The sequence below is a fragment of the Lepus europaeus genome, chromosome 3 (assembly GCF_033115175.1).
Source record: "Lepus europaeus isolate LE1 chromosome 3, mLepTim1.pri, whole genome shotgun sequence".
In the NCBI taxonomy this organism is placed as follows: Eukaryota; Metazoa; Chordata; class Mammalia; order Lagomorpha; family Leporidae; genus Lepus; species Lepus europaeus.
In genome coordinates this window covers 147,622,573-147,641,037 of record NC_084829.1, presented here as the reverse complement: position 1 = coordinate 147,641,037, position 18,465 = coordinate 147,622,573, and the positions used below count along the sequence as shown (strand labels likewise).

General features: G+C 38.9%; 1 pseudogene; it reads right to left on the bottom strand.

The window, feature by feature from the left end:
* Positions 1-735: 735 nt before the first annotated feature.
* LOC133756684 (ras-related protein Rab-32-like) lies at positions 736-15,136 on the bottom strand (annotated as a pseudogene).
* Between the last annotated feature and the right edge of the window lie 3,329 nt (positions 15,137-18,465).

Below are 18,465 nucleotides of genomic sequence, written 5' to 3'. Positions count from 1 at the left end.
ATTCCCTGCCCGCCCCCCAGAAAAGTTTTAAAAGGACCTGCTCCTGAACATGTGTCTCTCTCTTCCTCTCCATCTCCTGTCTCTGTCTCTGTCTCCCTCTCTCTTACACTCTCCTTCTCCCTCCTTTTCCTTCTTTGCCCTTTCCCTCCAATCTGTCAGGTTTCCCCCAATAAACTCTTTCCTGTAAAAACTGTTTTATTCAAATTTACATATGGATTAAGAAAAAAATTTCTCACTCTGCGATTCACAAAGGAGCATGCTGCAAATTTTCATATTCCTTCTTATTTTTTTATTTTTTTAACTTTTATTTAATGAATATAAATTTCCAGTGTACAGCTTATGGATTACAATGGCTTCCCCCTCCCATAACTTCCCTCCCACCCGCAACCCTCCCCTCTCCCGCTCCTTCTCCCCTTCCATTTGCATCAAGATTCATTTTCAATTCTCTTTATATACAGAAGATCAATTTAGTATAAAGATTTCAACAGTTTGCACCCACATAGAAACATATTCCTTCTTATTAAAATTAACATATTCCTTCTTATTAAAATTTTTGTGCACAATTAATTTAAAATTCTTCAAATGTCATCTGAATACATCCACTTGCTGACCTTTTCAAGACCTCTCTGAGATTTGAAATTGAACTACATCTCCCAGTATTTCTTCAAGTCTTTTGTAAAAATCTGAAGTGCTATACTTGACAACACAGCTCATACTCATCCACTCTACCAGCAGATATACCTTAGTTAACACAGACTCCCAGAACATGCCATTTGCTCTTTGCTCTAAATAATAACTCAGTTTTATTTTAATTCAAATCTCGACTTCTGTGCACCTCCCCATTAGCAAATGTGCAAAGCAATTTTTGCAGGCTGAAAGAAGCTATGCTGTATCCAAGCTATACCTTCCTTTTTGTAGGCTTCCAAAATCCACTCATATCCAAGGTCTTTATGGTTGCAGCTCAGATTTACAAGGTAAACACAACAGCAGATTCACAAGGGAAGCAGACCTCACCTTTGCAGAGGTTTCAAACCATCCAGTGAAGCCATGTTCTTTGCAGAACTGGTCCATCTGGGGAGGATTCTGGCCACCCTCCCTTTTCTGGTCACACTTGTTAGCCAGGAGCACAGCGGGGATAGGGCTGCTATTGGGAAGGTGAACTTTACTGTCCAGGTCACTTTTCCATTTTAAGACCACCTCAAATGTGGAACTTCTTGATATATCAAAGACTACAAATGCACCCACAGCTTCCTTGTAGTACACTCGGGTCATGTTGCCAAACCGCTCCTGCCCTAGAAATAAATATCATGAAAGATTACAAACGTCTAGTTCCGACACAGTCTTATTTAGTCCATCATTTGAACCACCTTTTAGCCACCTATACTTCTTTCCTTTTTTTAATAATGATTTATTTATTTGAAAGACAGATCAAAAGAGGGAGAGGGAGAAACAGGCAGAAAGATATTTTTCCATCCTCTGTTTCAATCTGTAAATGATTTCAATGGCCAAAGTCAGAATCCTGGAACTCCACTTGGGTCTGCTTGGCCATCATCTACTGCCCTTCCAGGCACATTAGCAGTACCTGAAGCATAGCAGCCAGGACTGAAACCAGCAGTCCATATGTTGGTGTCACAAGAGGTAACTTAACAACTGTGCCAAAACCTCAGCCCCGCTGCCTTGACATCTATATCTCATTGCTTTATGCTATCAAATTACTGATCAAGAAAAACTAATGGATTAAGATTTCAAGATAATACATAGCTCTAAGAAAGCATTCTTTTAGACCATCTTTTTAATGTAGAAATGGGAGTAGAATACCAAACTAGAAAACATGTAGAGATTTAACCTTAAAAGACATTATTTTTTAGTGAATCATCTGGAAGTCCCAATTGTTTCTTTTTTAACAGTCACACTAAATCATATTCAAGTGCTTACTCATATACAATTTCTGGTAAAGCATACAAAAATTGGTAATAGCAATGTTAGGGAATTTTAGAGGAAAACTTCATGTTGTATAAATGTCAATTAAATTTTTCAGAGTCAAGGGCTAGCACTCAAATCTCCCTGAAAATCTTCACGTCATAAAATTGACTTTTGGTGCCAGTGTTGCGGCAGAGCAAGTAAAGCTGCCACCTGAGACATCAGCATCCCATATGTGCACTTGTTTATGTACCATCTGCTCCACTTTCAACCAAGCTACCCGCTAATGGGCTTGGAAAGTAGAAGTTGGCCTAAGTGTTTGATCCCCTACCACCCACGTGGGAGACCCAGATGAAGCTCCTGGCTTCTAGCTGTAATCTGGCCCAGCCCTGTACATGTGGCCATCGGGGAAGTGAACCAGCAGATGGGGATGATAGAAATATTACAATATTGTTCACAGTGATATTCATAATTTTCAAATTGCACATTTAATTATATGTCAATTACATGTAAATAAAGATATAAAAATAATGCCTACCTCAGTGTTATGAAGAAGTTTAAATTAAAAATGCCTACCTTGGAGACTTCTTTTTTTAAGATTTATTTATTTATTTATTTATTTTGAAAGTCAGAGTTACACAGAGAGAGGAGAGGCAGAGAGAGAGGGAGAGAAGTCTTTTCATCCGCTGGTTTACTCCCCAGATGGCCGCAACGTCTGGAGATGTGCCAATCCGAAGCCAGGAGCCAGGAGCTTCCTTCGGGTCTCCCACATGGGTGTAGGAGCCCAAGGACCTGGGCCATCTTCTACAGCTTTCCCAGGCCATAGCAGAGAACTTAACGGGAAGTGGAGCAGCCAGTACTTGAACCGGCGCCCATATGGGATGCCAGCACTGCAGGCCAGGACGTTAACCTGCTGTGCCACAGTTAAGGAAGAGTTTTTGCTGACTATAGCCCATGGCAAATTTCAGAATAAATGTTTACTGAAATTCAGTTACCATCATTTGTTTATATATTGTCTATGTTGGTTTCTGTACTACAATGGCAGAGTTGAGTAGTTACAAGAGAAACTAAATTGCTTACAAAAACCTAAAATATTTGCTATGAGATGCTTTAATGAAAAAGTTGCTGATTCCCGTTCTAAAAGTCTAGAAATATCCTATACCTTGAACTGGAAGTTCTATGTAAAAATTCCTGAGGGTATAGGTCTCGGCATGTATTTTATACATCAAGTTCAAGAAAAGTGTGTTACCATGATGGAGACTTGGATGGAGTTCTGGGGTCTCAAGTTCAGCTCAGGCCAGTCTTGGTTGTTTTGGGCATATGGGGAATAAATCAATGGATGAGGGCCCACTTCTCTCTTGTCCCTCAAAAATTGTTTTCTTTTGAAGTGTGAAATGCTGTATAACCACTGCACAACTGTCAGCTAGTACCATTATTATGTGCTAGATAATTCTACTGCATGATGAAAACATAAGTCTGCTTTTTAAAGTGGCATCAGTTGAAAAGGACAAACCACAAAATATTAGCTAGGTATGTGCTGTACCATATAGTGGTAAAAATGGTTTGCAGAGAAGTGCAAAATTATTAAAAGTACAGCTATGAAACAAAACAGCAAGCAACTAACAGTCAAGCAGGTCCAGGTAAGATATTTTCTTTAATTTATCATGCCCACTTGCCTGTGGGTCTTTAGGGGTCACCTAAATCCCTCCTAACTGGTATTTTAGATCCCCGTGGCATAACTTTAATGTTTCATTGATTTCTAACATCACAAAGACACAATCACGCATTTGGAGAAATAGTTTATTTTCTAAAAGTCTAGTAAATTATATTTCCTATTTTAGTGGTTTCTATTAATCTCTCATGAAATTCCTAATGAATCCATTAGTACTTGAGAGACAATCCTAAACTGGTAAAAGCAATTAAAAAACAAAAATTTCTGGGGATGGCACTGTGATGCGGCAGGTTAAACCACCACCTGTAGAACCAGCATACCATATGGATGAATTTAATTAGGAAGTAGGAACATGTAAAATGAACTAATCTACAGTAATTGTTTTATGATGAAATTAAGGATTGCTCTCCAAAATCTATATCTAAGCTATATCTAACAATGTCATTTCAATGGTTTACAAGCACAGAGATGCTAGGTTCTTACAGTTACAGTTTTTAAAGAACCATTGTTAGTAAGCGTATGTCTCAGATATGAGGATTGTTCAAAATGTACATGAAAAATGCAAATTATGGAAAATCTATGGATTTATAAAACTTTTACACCAAAATAATCATCTGTTAATTCCATTTTTTCCATAAATTTCTGGAAGCCCCCTCATATTTGTTTTGGTTTCTCCCTCTGCAATTTTAGCTTTCCCTCACTGGTGTCCAAAGCAAAGACTCAAGGGGAAGAGAGTACTGGACATCACTGTGACCATCCTGCTCTTCTTCAGCTCTAAATGCATGGAGAGTCACACTTTTCTGCCCCTTCATCATTAGGAGTAGCCCTGACACAGTCTTGGACAATGAAACATGAGCAGAAACATTGCTTTCAAGTAGAACCACTTAGTTACTGGTGCCCTAGCCCTGCTGCAGCAAGGGTGATCCCTGACTTCAAGATGATTGTATCATGGGATGTCTCTGCTAGTCGAGGTCTTCAGACTATGGTGAGAAGCCACTCTCACATCTACTGTCCCTACCCCAACTCCCACACTCTGCTTTAAATATGTGCCAAAGGGAGAAATAATTATTTCAAACCACAAAGGTTTTCATTTTTTTGCATAAAAATAACATACATAAGTTAGCTGATCCTGACTGATACAACTACCTATTTCTTTTTAGTTCATGTTTCCTTTCAGAACTTTAGATCTTGTCTCTACAAAAATTGTGCTATATTCCTTCTATGTAGCATACAAGATATTGTGTTAGATCCTGGTGGAAATAATAGCCAATCTGATGTCTCCTCCTAAGGAACCAACATTCTATTTGAGAAAATAAGTAAACTGATGCTATGATGTGTTAGGCGTAATGAGAGGTATGCAGTGCATATTATAGCACCAAGCAAAAGGCCAACACACATGTTTTGGTTTTAAACAGTGCTTGTAATATGTAAGTAAGTCTTCATACTCTTTTTTTTCCCCTTCAGATACATTATAAAGAAATACTATTCACATGCACATTCATTGTGAAACTATATCATGTTCATAAATTGTCTTTATTCCTTTATTCATATGCTGTGACTTCCAGGTGGGATGCAGCAATGCCTGTCGGATGGGTGCAGACAGCATGCTGAAAGGCCATGCTCACTAACAATGGATTCAGCGACTGCATGTACAGCTTCTGGATGCCGGTTTCCCAACAGTGCTCTGAGTCATCGCCTTCAGAATTATGCTTTCACAACAGTTTAACAGGTTGAAATTAAAAGTATTGTTAGGAGTACAAGTACAACAATTTCTTAAACTAAAGAACTACCATATCACTAACCAATAGAGCAATTTAACCACAATCAGACTGTAATGCTGGCATCATCTTCCCCCACTCATTAGTTTGCACAATTTTCCAAAAACCAAGTGACTGTATTTAGCACCATCTGAGGAGGGGAATTTGTTGTGCACTGAATTTCACTATGTAGCACCATATTACTAAGACGGCAAAAGGAGTCATGTCACTTGACACCATTCAAATCACTTGTCTGGATTTCCCATTTGTCATAGGCAAAATGAGGTGGAGATGCAAGAATAGAAGCAGTTATTCCTTTGGTGTTAGACACATCTGGTTCCAGTTTCCAACTCTAAAAGATTTATTCCTACAGAGCTTAGGCAAGCCCTCAGCCTTTCTGGATCTATTTACTCACATGTAAACTGTGACTAATTTTTCTTCTCCAGATTGTTGTTAAATATAAATAAGAATCAAAGTTAAGTGAATGATGGTGACTAGAGAACATCTTGTAAGAAATGTTAACTATTATTATGAGAGAGTCAGTGACTAAAAGTTTCCATCTCTAGGGTTCTATGCTTGTATCTGGCAATGTATTGATAGGAAAAGATGTGCAAAGTTGATGTTTAGAGCATGGTTGTTGCTCATATCACCACCTTTTGAGACTGAGACTGAGAGTAAAGAAATCTGTTTGTCAAGTGAAAGAGGAACAAAAAGAATAAAGAGAAAATAGAAAAATACCTAAAATAAGCAAGCTGCATTCACATGGCCACAATGATATCAAAATTATCTATTCACCGATTCATGCCAATTCAAGCTCTAGATCTTTCTCCTTTTGCTGACTTGAGATACCTGGGCTTTTATGGTAATTAAGACAATATCTAAACTCTTCCTTAAAGGAACAGCTGACTTTAATCAATTTAAAGTAGAAAATAGAATAAAAAATATCTTATTTGTGTCCAAAGTCATAATAGTTTTTTTTTTTAATATTTTTATTTACTTATTTGAGAAGTAGAGCTATAGAGAGAGAAAGGGAAAGACAGAAGCAAAGGTCTTCCATCTGCTCATTCACTCCCCAGATGGCCACAACCTCTGGAGCTGAGTTGATCCAAAGCCAGGAGCCAGGAGCTTCCACTGGGTCTCCCACATGGGTACAGGGGCCCAAGCACTTGGGCCATCATCCACTGTTTTCCCAGGTCATAAGCAGACAGCTGGATCAGAAAAGAGCAGCTGGGGTTTGATCTGGCTCCCATAGGAGATACCAGAGCCACAGCCAGAGGCCTGGCCCACTACACCACAGCACCAGCCCCCAGGATGTTTATTTTTAAAAAGATATGTATCTGATAGGCAGAGAGAGAGAGAGAGAGAGAGAGAGACAGAAGGAAAGATCTTCCACCCGCTAGTTCAGTAACCAAATGGCCACAACAATCAGGACTGGGCCAGATTGAAGCAGAAAGCCAGGAACTCAATCCAGGTCTCCTACATGAGTGACTGGGATCCAAGTACTTGAGCCATCACTGCTGCCTCCCAGGGAGGCATTAGCAGGAAGTCAGATTCAGAAGCAGAACTAGGAACTCTAACCAGACACTCCAATATGAGATGCAGGCATCTCAAGCAGAGCCTCAAATGCTGTGCTGAATGCCTGCCCCTTCATCATGTTCTCCTTGCAGGCATAGTGAGAAACTGCCCATACCATATTAGATAATTCTGCTCTCCAAATTACCCAAGGGCCAAACACACTAGACAGTTTGAGACTACTTCTGTCGCATAGAGGCAACCTGAATTTTTCAAGACTCCACTCCAAAACTTGGTAAATTTGTCTACCATATCTCATGTATTCCTTTCTGCAAAAATCACAATAAAAGTTCTAGCCCATGAATTTCCCTTGTTCTATCCAGGAACTGTCCCTGGTACTTCTATAAGTGGTGCTGAGTAGTCTGGTGTGTGTCCCCTTCCCTAGGAAACTATGAGAAACAGACTGTCTTTTCAATGGATGTTGTCTCCAAATGTGTTGAATTTATAAGCCCTAAATAAAAATAAAATCTTACATACATTTAAAAAATCCAAAGTTCACCACCAAAAATTCCTTATCAAAAGCCAAGAATAGGGATAGGTCTTGTGGCACAGCACGTTAAACCACTGTTTGGGAAACCCGCATCCCACATCAGTGTTTGGGATAGAATCAGACCTGCAATTTCAATGATTCAGCTTCATGCTATGTGCACCTTGAGAGACAATAGATGACAGTCCATGTACTTGGGTTCATGCCACCCACATGGGAGACCCTGATGGAGTTCCTGGCTCCTGGCTCCCTATTTGGCCTGGCCCAGCCTGAACTGTCACTCACATTTAGGTAGTGAACCAGCAGGATCTCCCTCTCCCTCTCTCTCTCATGCTGCTGTTTCAAATAAATAAAAATAAATAAATTCTTAAAAGCCAACGCTATTTGAAGGGAAGGATGACATATAAATGATGGCTAAAATTCCTCCTAAAATATATTTGAAAATAGCATGGCATCTCTGGAATAATGAATGGATTATAGGACTGATCAGTGAGGTCTTAAGAGTACACCAGGCTGAGAGCTGTAATTGTGTTTCTAGGGAGTGCTTTGCTCTGCAACCGTATACCAATAAAACAGCTTGTTAACTGCAAAATATCTGCAGCTGAGAAACAGTTTTTCAAAATGCAAAAGAAATGGCAGAGCCAATCAAAATAGTCCACCTTGGGATCACTGTGCTTCACAATTATAAGAAGAATAAAAACAGGATGGACAATGGAAAGAGATAGTATAAAATATGTTACATACTATAGCTTAGGAATAATTGGATACTTAAATTAGAAAGAAAGATCTGTTCTTTTGAGCCAGTGAAGTGAAAATCTGCATTATTATTAAAATCTTACTGTCTTCATACTCCAGGTCATGAACCCTATCTCCATCATTGCCATGATGATGGGTTCTTGATAAGTGTTTTTTTGGTAAAGTTACGACTCCATTCTTCATACATATTATGGAGCCTCTAAAAGCCTGTAATTGAATTTATAAGGTAGAATGGTGAGACAAATAGCATGGAGCAAAGACAATTTTTAGAACTGCACTCAGTACCTGACTGTCTCTAACACTATACATAGCAACTTTCAGATTACATGGGTTAATTGAGGCAGATAAGAATGATAACATAGGCCAGCACCATGGCTCACTTAGTTAATCCTCTGCCTGCGGCGCTGGCATCCCATATGGGCGCCAGGTTCTAATCCCAGCTGCCCCTCTTCTAGTCCAGCTCTCTGCTGTGGCCCGGGAGGGCAGTGGAGGATGGGCCAAGTGCTTGGGCCCTTGCACCTGCATGGGGGACCAGGAAAAAGCACCTGGCTCCTGGCTTCCGACTGGCGCAGCGCTGGCCGTAACGGCCATTTGGGGAGTGAATCAATGGAAGGAAGACCTTTCTTTCTGTCTCTTTCTCTCACTGTTTATAACTCTACCTGTCAAATAAATTTAAAAAAAAGATAACATAGTCAATATCAGAAGGATTTCTGCATGCAGTTAACAAAAAGATGCTGTTATGACAACCAGTTGTCTGTCTGGGAAATTTTGGCTGCATAGCCCAGACTGTTGCACACAAAGTTGTCTCACACTCTGGAACTGAGAAAGATTAAAGATGTAAAATGGGAAAATTGCATTTACTGGAAATTCATCAGAGCAATCTAGCTTAAATAAGGTTGAGGGGTGCAAGAATGCACAAACACCAGATCACACATATGTAACATAGACTGTAAAATACTTTTTTTAAATCAGTGTGTTATTGGCTACCAATACGTACAAGAAAACTTACTGCACTTTTCCTTAAGACAGAGACCACACACCTAAACTATAGCTTCATCATATTTAGAAGATATAATCTCAACTGATAAGGTCAGGAAAGCATCAGAGGTAATATTCCTGACACTTTCCTATGAAAGGTTATAGGAGAGTTAGGTGACATGACAAAAGGAGATACTTGGTATAATATCTGGTAAAATACAAGATGGAATGAAGAAGTAAATTTCCATATTCCACGGAGGGAAGGATTGAAGATGGAGAGAATAAATTTGCACATAGCTTATATAGTTTATAATGCCTTCCAAGTATGCATTTTATATTTACAGGAACTTCAGAACCAAGTGTACTTTGTACTTTGTACTTTGGCCTGAAGGAGTGCTACTCATAAAAATTTTATAAAAAAAAAATAAAATTTCTCGTTTGTGTGATCCCTTTGACTCTTAGACCTATCAGAGCCATCAATTGTGAACTGAAATTGATCACTTGGACTAGTGAGATGGCATTTGTACATGCCACCTTGATGGGATTGTATTGGAATGCCCTGGCACATTTCTAACTCCACCATTTGGGGCAAGTCCGATTGAGCATGTCCCAAATTGTACATCTCCTCCCTCTCTTTTTCCATTCTTATATTTAAGAGGGATCACACATAAACAAGACAAGTGTCTGCTAATACTAACTGATAGAATCAAAAAAGGAGAGAAGGATCCAACATGGGAAGCAGGATACACAGCAGACTCATAAAATGGCAGACATCCTAAACAACACTCTGGCCTCAGAATCAGCCCTGAAGGCATTCAGATCTGGCTGAAGAGCCCATGAGAGTATTGTAGGCATGGAAAGCCAAGATACCATGGAAAAGAAAAAAAGAAGAAGACCTAAATGAAAGATCTCTGTGAGTGAGATCCCAGTGGAAAGAACGGGGCCATCAAAGAAGGAGGTACCTTTCTCTGAAGGGAGGAGAGAACTTCCACTTTGACTATGACCCTATCGGAATAAGATCAAAGTCGGCAAACCCTAAAGGCTTCCATAGCCCTGGCAACTCATGACTAGAGCCTAGGGAGATTACTGACGCCATGAACAGGAGTGTCAAATTGTTAAGTCAGCAACAGGAGTCACTGTGTACTTACATCCCATGTGGGATCTGTCCTTAATGTGTTGTCTAATGTGCAGTGATGCTATAACTAGTACTGAAATAGTATTTTTACACCTTGTGTTTCTGCGTGGGTACAAACTGATGAGATCTTTACTAATTATATACTGAATCGATCTTCTGTATATAAAGATAATTGGAAATGAAAAAAAAAACTGGTGTTAAATTGGAAATGGCATAGAAAATTAATTAATTTTTAAAAAAATATTATGTAGGATCTCTGTCTTTAATGTGTTGTGCACTGTTGTTTAATGCTATAACTAGTACTCAAACAGTATTTTATTCACTTTGTGTTGCTATATGGGGGCAAACTGTTGAAATCTTTACCTAATATATACTAAACTAATCTTCTGTATATAAAGAGAATTGAAAAAGAATCTTGATGTGAATGGAAGGGGAGAGGGAGCAGGAAAGGGGAGGGATGCGGGTGGGAGGGAAGTTATGGGAGGGGGGAAGCTATTGTAACCCATAAGCTGTACTTTGGAAATTGATATTCATTAAATAAAAGTTTAATAAATGAAAAAAAAGAAAAAATAAAATAAAATAAAATTTCAACTGTAGAATGTAGAATGTGAATCACTGCAGCCAATACAATTTATATCTAAATTGACAAATTAGTTTTAACATTCAGCAGTTATTCAACCTGTCTAGAAAATTCAACAGTTGCTAATAAGCCATAAGCCTACTATAAATGGTAAACAAATACTACCTTATTTGTACTAAACATTTTAGGAAGATCAGAGACATCTCTTGCAACATTAATGAGTGTGCTTTAATTAGATTTTCCTTAAAATCTTACTGAAGACAAATATTTTAGTATCTATCAGTTATGTATTGAGTACCAGTGTCAAAGGAAGTATGAATGATACACAGCAACTGCTTTACCTCCAAAATAGAATTAATCTGCAGCTGAACTTTAAAGCCAGATTCATTCAATGACTTCAGAAAAGATTTGTTAAGATTTGGTCATAATGGGACACTGTGATTATTCATTTGAAGAATTTAGCTAAATCTACTTGGCTATATTTACAGTAAACATTCACAAATCCTTGCCTATCACACATGGAAAAGCCTTCAAGAATAGACATTGTTGACAATTTGTTTCCCACTTTTCGCAGATCTAAAGCTACCACCAGACCAAGCAACTAGTGATAACATCACACATGAGTTAGTCATTTCTAGGGGGTGCTTTACCTACTGTTCTGTAATCAAGGAATGTTTCTTTCTTTTTTTTTTTTTTTTTTAGCTACCAATTTTTTTAAATTTTTGAAATTTTTTAATTTTTTATTATTTTTTATTTAGTAAATATAAATTTCCAAAGTACAGTTTATAGATTACAACGGCTTCCCCCCATAATTTCCCTCCCACTTGCACCCCTCCCATCTCCCACTCCCTTTCCCATTCCATTCACATCAAGATTCATTTTCAATTATCTTTCAGAATATTCTGTGAGAATTCAATATGATTCAATTTTGTTATCACATAACACAAATGTGTGTGGTCATAGGGAAATTTTTGGAGTGGCCTTCAGCTTGTCTGCATTACATCATTTCTACTTAATTCAACTGGTATGAGATGGCATTCACTGGTAGCTCAGTTATTCAAATCAAACATAGTTAATAACACAGTCCCCCAAATCTTAGTTTAAAACTAAGTTATTTTTGTCTCTCAATTTCCTTTTATTTAAGACTTCAACTCTGATCATTACATATAAAGTGAACCTGAAAATTTCTAGTTACTTTATAAATTTAACCTTAAATTCTATTAATTGCTATCATGTACTTGCTGAATGACATGACAGTAACTTTGAAACAACAGTTTCTAACACTCAGAAATCCTTTTTCTGAGATCTCAAACTGCTGCTCTTATTCTTGGCAAATCTCAAGCTGTGGATTTAGGCAAATGTACAAGGCTATCCCAAGTAGGCAGGTGTCTGCCACAGTCTGCTGAACACTGAATGTGTCTCCTTCCTGGCTGAATATATTTCAGAAGGATTAAAGGGAAGGGCGATGTCAGGAAGAAAACTGTTACTACTGCTTTTGTCACCTCTCCATGTTAAAGCATTTTGCTTTGAAGCTTCAAAACACAATGGTGCAACAAAATTTAGTTATGCATACTCATTACCTGCAGTGGGATCTGATCATGATTTTTTTTAAAAGATTTTATTTATTTATTTGAGAGGTAGAATTACAGACAGTGAGAGGAAGAGACAGAGAAAGGTCTTCCTTCAGTTGGTTCACTCCCCAAATAGCTGCAATGGCTGAAGCTGTGCCAATCCGAAGCCAGGAGCCAGGAGCTTCCTCCTGGTCTCCCATGCAGGTGCAGGGGCCCAAGCACTTGGGCCATCCTCCACTGCTTTCCTAGGCCACAGCAGAGAGCTGGATTGGAAGAGGAGCAACCAGGACTAGAACTGGTGCCCATATGGGATGCAGGTGCCGCAGGTGGAGGATTAACCTACTGCACCACAGCGCCAGCCCCCGGATCATGATTTAATAGCTAAGTGCTCTATTATTTTACTTACAGAATGAGGCAAACTCAACCTGCCTTCCAGGCATGATTTTTACATCACCCTTGTGGAAATCCACAGCTATACTGAAGAGTTCTGGAGATGAGTCACATGAGAAAGCAACCTTTGCGAAACTTGATTTTGTCCTAAAGCCTGAAGCATTACTCATGTTAATTATTGCTCTGTGCACCTCCAGGAAGTGCTTCCAAAGAAGCCTCTAGCTTCCAATATACCAAATACACCTTTTCAAATGTACTATCTGTTTTGGATACCCCACCACCACCACACACACACATACACACACACACCTGAAAGCCAAACCCAAGGCTGATTACCCCTTTTCTGAAGGATTGATGTGCACAGACTTATCTTTGTACCTGAAATTAAGAAAAATTCTGCTCTTAAGTAAGTGAGCATAGAATTTATAATTCTTCAATACATACAAACTCACACATAAAGGGCTACAAATAGGGAATACAGTAGTCATGTTTTTCCCACATCTTGCTGCCAGTGAACAACCATAGCTTCTATGGTTCAGGATGTGAGTTATGTAGGATGTGGGACTGGCAGGAGTCCTCCAACTCCAAATAAACTCTATTCTAAAGCTCTGTCCCCAATGGACTTCTTAACACTTTCAATGATTGAGTAGGATAACTTTTGGTATCATTTCCAAACTTAAATTTTCCAAAATGTCACCTCTCTTTAAATGCCCACACCTTACACCTCACTCCCAGAGTGTAAGTGTTCCTACATTATACCCAGGGGAACACTGCCCCCTGGAAGAGAATGATATTTATGTTCCAACATGACAACTGACAGTGAATACCAAGGACATAATATATTTGGGGGACACAGGCAAACCACCAAGGGTGTAAGGGTGGGTATTGTTTTGGGGAGGGGGGAAGGAGCATCAGGATTCAGAAAAACTTTCTCAAATCTTTACTGGGAGACCTAGTCTTCCCAAGAGGACAAGAAAACTGGGATGGAGCCTCCCTTGCAAAGGCGGGGACTTTCCAAGCCGTTCTTACTCATAGCCTTCCAGGTTTATTACACACTCGCCACTGTTCAGAGTTGGCCCTTGTGGAACAGACCCTATGGCTTCCTCATCCACTGTTGCATGAGGGGGAGCACTGGAAGGTGGGGAGCAGGGGGGCTCCTTTCATCTCTGAAAAATAAGAGGCCTTCTCCCAGAATCTGACAGCCACCTAACCAGGGCTATTTCTTTGTGTGTTCACCTCCTCCTGCTTTGAGAGTCCTCAACTGGGGCTGGCACTGTGTCACAGTGGAAAGCCCCGGCCTGCACCGCCTGCATCCCATACAGGAGCCAGCAGCCAGTGGCTGCTTCACTTCCGATCCAGCTCCCTGCTAATGCCCATGGGAAAGCATCAGAGGATGCCCAAATTCTTGGTCCCCTGTACCCATGTAGGAGACCTGGAAGAAGCTCCTGGCTCCTGACATGAGCCTAGCCCAGCCATGCTTGTTGGGGCCATTTGGAGCAGCGGATGGAAGATCTCTGTCTCTTCCTCTCTGTGCAACTCTGCTTTTCAAATTAAAAAAAAAATCTTCAAAAAAAAAAAAAAAGCCCCTCCTCAACTGCTTCTGCCCATTCCAATGCTCCGACCTCACTAGAGTCCAAGCAACCAAGTCCCATTGCACCTCCCCATCTGGGCCTTTTTCTCATCCTAAACTTTTCCTGGCAAGTTGAAAGGAGGAGAAAAAGGCAGACAGAGGCCGAGAGGAGCCCAGGTTCCCCGGGCTGGGGTCAGGTGGCTCAGAGGCGGCGGCGCTTACCTGCGACGCCCTACAGCTGCAGGCGCACCAGCGTCCTATTGTCCCAGTTGAGGACTTCGCGGGCGATGTTACCCCAGGATGGTGGCCCGGTTAGTGCTGGAAGAAGAGCTGGGAGCGCTTGATGATGCTGGTCTTGCCCACGTCGAGTTTGCCGATGACCAGCACCTTGGAGAGGTGCTTGCGGGTCTCTGGCGCAGTCGCGTGCTGCCCCCACCTCGCCCTGGGGACCGCCTTTCCCAAAGGTCTCTGGATGCCAAAATTGCGGGCGTTGGCGGGCACTTACCGCCCACTCACTCTCAAGTTCATGGGCCCTTACACTGCTGTAGCTACTGAGCCAGCTCCTTCCAAGCTCGGAAGGGCAGAGGTGGTAGCATGGGTGGGCACTCCCATCCTGGAAGGCGCTGGCCTGGGGATAAATGACCTGACTGCCCCCGGGGAGGTTAGCACGTGGAACCCTTGTCCGAGACAGACGTGGTGAAATGGAGCACCCAACCTCTCTGAACAAAGGACTCATGTGCTGGGCCATCTGATCGTTCCATATGCATTTTTTTTTTTTTTTTGAGGACCCTTAATGTTTTTTTTCCTAAGTGATTGTATTGATTTACATTCCCACCAACATTACACAAAGATACCCTTTTCTGCACACCCTGTCCCTCCTATCTCGTGTCTTTTTGATCATAGCCACCCTAATATGTGTGGTTTTGATTTGCAATTCACTGATCATTAGGAATATTGAAGACCCATTTGGATGTCTTCTTAGGAAAAATGTCCATTTGAATCCTTTGTACCTTTGCTAGTAAGAGATTTGTGGATTTTGTGTTTTGTTTATGGCCCCTAAATTGAGTGTGTGAGCCCTTTGTACATTTTGGATATTAACCCTTTATCAGATGGCTGGCAAATATTTTCTCCAGATCAGTAGGTTGCCCTTTCACTCAGTTCCCTGTGCTATGCAGAAGCCTTTTAGTTGAATGTAGGGCTACTTGTCTATTTTTAGTTTTGTTGCCTGTGTTTTTGTGTCAAATCCAAGAAATCATTGCTAAGACCATGTCAAAAAGATTTTCCTCTGTGATTTCTGAGTTGTAAGCTTCAGATGTAATCCATTTTGACTTTTGTGGATGATGTAAGATAAAGGTCCTCTTTTTTTTTTTTTGGAAGTGGATATATGATTTTCTCTTCATTTATTGAAGAGATTATTTATTCTCCATTGTGAATTCTTGGCATTCTTCTGAAACATCAGTTGCCCTCATATGCATGGAGTATTTTCTGGATTTTTTTCCCCCATTGGTCTGTGCGTGTTTCTCATGCCAATATCCTGCTGTTTTAATTTTGAAGTCAGAAAAAGTGATGTCTTCAGTTTTGATCCTTTTCAATTTCTTTGGCTATCTGGGATCTTTTATTTTCTATTTTAATTTCTATATCTGTGCAAAATCACATTGTAATTTTGATAGGGATGTCATTGAATCTGTACATTGCTTTGGGTACATAGCATTTTAATAGTATCAATTCTTTTAATCCATGAACACAAGATACTTTTGCATTTACTTGCATCTGCTTTAATTTCTCATTATTATAATTTTTCATTGTACCAGTCTTTCACCTCCATGATTATTATTTTTTCATTTCTAAGTATTCTATGTCTATTATTTTTGATGCTATTGTGAATGGGATTATTTTCTTTTCAGAGTTCATTGTTACTGCATAAAAATAAAGCTGAATTTTGTGTGTTGATGTTGCATCTGTTCAGTGTGCTGCATTAATTTTTATTTATAACATGTTTTGTGTTAAAATATATGTGTAGTCTTTAACATTTCTTATACATAAGATCGTGTCATCTACAAACAGACACTTTCATTTCTTCCTTTCCAATTTAAATGACTTTTTATTTCCTTTTCTTGCCTTCATTGCTCAGGGTGAAATTTCCAGTACTATGTTTAAAATAAATTTATAGAGTCAGCATTCTTTTCTTTTTTCTGTTTGCAGAGTAACAGTTTTGTTTTTCACCAAGATGTCGGCGATTTTTGTCATATTTCCCTTTATTATATAGAATATATTACCTTTATACAAATTTGGTAAGCACATTTATTATGAAAGGATGGTCATCCATTTGTTTCATTTTAAATTATTTAGTCTAGAACATATTAGTTGGGCATTGTATTACATGCAGCTCAGAGGTTTACATATATGCTATTTTCATTATATTTACTTTTCAGGTACTCTGTAAGTTTGGGTTTGATTTTCTTACATGAGATATATGCCCATATGAACTTTCCTTTTTTTGATTTTGTTGTGGTCTTTCTGCATTTTCTCATCTTACTATTTTGTGATAAGCATTGTCAATTGTTCTAATTTTAGGAAACTAAGGTTTCTCTCCTTCAGAAACCTTTCCTATTTTGCTTACTAAATGGTTACAAATACTTTTTTAGTCTGTTGCATGTTATAATTTTGCTTATACAGGGGCTTTTCCACTTATAATTGTGTTACAGTCCAATAAATCCTTCAAAAGTTGAGAATACTGTAAGTCAGAAGCACATTTAATACACTTAACCTACCATCACTACCACGTGTAGCCACATCCCTTCACCACGTTTCAATGTGAGGTATCAAATGTTTACCTTTGTGAGTGCATGGTTGACTGGTTGCTATGGTTGCTAGGAGCCCAGGAAATGATCAAAATTTGAAGTTAGAGGTATGTTTTTTTCTGAATATGTATTGATTTTTGCATCATGGTAAAACTGAAAAATCCTAAGTCAAATCATACTAAGTTGGGGATCGTACTCTCTTATCATATGAGATATTTTGATGTATTCTTTTCTTATTGGTTTTCATCATTTGAGAGCTTAAAAGGATTTTCTCAGCTAAAATCAATATTTTTCCATTTATGTTGAAATCTTTGTAGTTTTATTTTTTCATTTTTACATTTAGGTTAATGTAATGTCTATATTGCTTCATTTTGGAAAGCTGTGAGTTAGAAATGCTACTTCTGGTTTTTCAAAACAGCTAAACAGTTCTAGCAATATTAGTTGTAGGCTAGTCCACCCTGTTAGAACCTTAAACCTCTGTTTTCTTCAGTGTATAACAGAAAAGTTTTACTGCTTGTTCACTGTTTAGTGTTCAGACTTTTTCCTATCAACACTTTATAAAGAAATGAAAGTGCCATATTTAAGTGTGTTTTGAGTGACACCATAGAGTCCAAACTGATTAACACTTTAATTATTGTAAGTTACTGTAGGAGGTTTTCAAAATGAACTACCCTAGTTTTTTTTTTTGTAAACGGAAGATTTTTTAACTTCATCCCTAAAAACAAAATAAGTCTGAAATGAGACTCGGGAGTTTCATCAAGCAGCTCAGGTACTTCACACATAGCTTTTCAGAAATGAACTACACCTTGAAAAGTTATAGTCCACGATATAAATCAGTTTCAGAAATATTACTGAGTTACTGATATATACAGGCATAACTGAGAATGGAATTGGCAATTTCATGATGCCTGATACTCACACAAAGATGTGATAATATCCTTTTTTAAAATACATACTCTTTTGATTGATGATATAGTCTCTATTTTTTTTTTTTTTGAGTATCACAGCTAGTGGTGTGTGTGTGTGTGTGTGTGTGTGGTTTCTTCAAAGTGTATAGCATTCTCTTTTTTCCCTAATCATTTATATAGCTTACTATAAGTTCAAACTTTATGTTCAAGTTACAATAACAAACTGTGGCAAGAGTTTAGGAATAATGTAAATTCTCAGTTTTATTTCTAAATTGTAGATAATGATAAATATAATGAAAAACTTCACAGCAACAAGAGAATCCTGAATGTTTACAGAAAAACAACTACTTAAGTTATTGTCATCCCTA